This window comes from Centrocercus urophasianus, unplaced genomic scaffold (genome assembly GCF_019232065.1).
Source record: "Centrocercus urophasianus isolate 14NV4802_14NV808 unplaced genomic scaffold, USGS_Curo_1.0 seq_11, whole genome shotgun sequence".
Lineage (NCBI taxonomy): Eukaryota > Metazoa > Chordata > Aves > Galliformes > Phasianidae > Centrocercus > Centrocercus urophasianus.
Window position 1 is genome coordinate 89,550,032 of NW_024884253.1, and position 564 is coordinate 89,550,595.

Consider the following 564-nt stretch of genomic DNA (forward strand, 5'->3'; position numbering starts at 1 on the left):
GCATAAGATTGTTCTTTCCCAAGTGTTAGTTTTCTAGCCAAGTGGTGAGGGTACAATCCTTACCTCTTGACAAGAACAACAAAGATTTGCAACAGGGTTACACTCTGTGATATCAAGCACCCTAGCAACTGACATCTACAAATAATAGATGGGAAATATATTCTTTTTATTATTCCACTGAATTACTGTATTTACTCTGAGAATATCGCATTCATTTACAGGGATTTTTGTCACTGTAAAAGAGTGTCACTATAAAGCTCTTAAGTCAAATACTTAACGTACGAATGGACAGCTTTCTTGGAGAGCTGCCCAGGAATGATGCAACAAAACACAGGGTCTAATCTCTTTAGGATAAGGAGTGATGTCAACAGTAGCTATAATAACAAAGAGGTCAATGACTGGTAAACAAAACCCAAACAATTGAATGAGTGAAGGTACAGCATCAGGAGATGGGTGCAAGAGACTAATGGTTTTACAGAGTTAGAAAGAAAGACAGAAAGACAGACAGAAGGAAAGGAGGAAGGAAGGAAGGAAGGAAGGAAGGAAGGAAGGAAGGAAGGAAGG